Source organism: Ornithorhynchus anatinus, chromosome 7 (genome assembly GCF_004115215.2).
Source record: "Ornithorhynchus anatinus isolate Pmale09 chromosome 7, mOrnAna1.pri.v4, whole genome shotgun sequence".
NCBI classification, from domain to species: Eukaryota; Metazoa; Chordata; class Mammalia; order Monotremata; family Ornithorhynchidae; genus Ornithorhynchus; species Ornithorhynchus anatinus.
The window spans coordinates 59,282,624-59,283,975 of NC_041734.1; positions in this window are offsets into that span (position 1 = coordinate 59,282,624).

The window sequence follows — 1,352 nt, forward strand, 5'->3', positions numbered from 1 at the left end:
GGGTCGGTTTTTTTTTTCTTTTTCTGAAATAGTTCTTTAAGTCCCCCAGTGGCCTGGGTTGAATTTTCCATAAACAAGGGCGTGGGCCACAGCTCAACCCTTGTCCTGTAAACCTGCCCAGCAGCCCTGGGCCCATCAGATAAAAGGCGAGTGGGTGGAGCAGTTTGGAGGGGGGCACTGGCAGTTTTCTAAACCCAGGTGTGGGGAGAGAGGGGGTGGAGAGGACCCCAGGGGCATGGGTAGGTGGGAGATGGAGGCTGCAGCGGAGGGGATCCTGGAGAGAGAAGGGAAGGAGAGTAGTTCGGACTGGGCTGGCTCATAAGATAGGGTGGCATGTGCCCAAGGGATGTCTGATGGAAGATGGGCTTGGTGCGGTCTTTGTGGGGTCTCTCTCTCTCTCTCTCTGTTGTCCTTTCCTAAGACCTAATCACGTTCCCCCTGGACAATCTTAGGCCTCATCCCTTCCCAGGTGGAAAGAGGCAGTGTTAGCCAGGGTGGGTGCTCCAGAAGACCTTTCTGGCCTTGCTCATGTCCTCCCTCTGCTGAAACAGGGCTAGAGTGCTTTGACAAGCCTTTGGGTTGGCTTTCCGTGGCCACCCTCTTGCCCTGGCCTGCCAATGATAACCTTCCTGAGTATCAGTCTGGCTAGGAGATGCCTAATAATAATAACTGTGGTATTTGTTAAGCATTTACCATGAGCCAGGCACTATACTAAGCGCTGGGGTGGTTACAAGCAAATCAGGTTGGACACAATCCCTGTCCCTCATGGGGTTCACAGTCTCATTCCCCATTTTGCAGATGAGGTAACAGACACAGAGAAGTGAAGTGATTTGCCCAAGGTCACACAGACAAGTGGCAGGGTCTGGTTTCGAACTCCATGCTGCATGTGCAGCCTCAGGCACATAGCCTAATGTCGTGGGAGCCATTTGGGGAAGAACCCAGATTTGGCATGATCATAGAACATTTCCACAGCAAGACCCCTGAACACCCCCATTACCCCCGGAGCCTTTTTGCTTCCCTTCTAGTCAGTGCAAAGTCTGGCGCAGTGTCTGAGCCACAGAACTTGGTGGCAGAGGATGGTTCGTTGCCGAAAACACAAGATCGGACATAAATGTATTCAGTGCCAGATCAGAGCAGGGCAGAGGATGGGCCAGCTGGAAATCAGATTGCTTAAAAACTGGTGAACTGGTCACGCACCCCTGGGATGGACTTAGGTATTCAACTATATCCCAGGGAGGAGAGGGAGGCTTCTGCCTCCTCCACATCCCTGAAAGAAGCAGCATAGTCTGATGGAAAGAGCACAGGCCTGGGAGTCAGAGAACCTGGGTTCTAATCCCAACTCTGTCACTTTC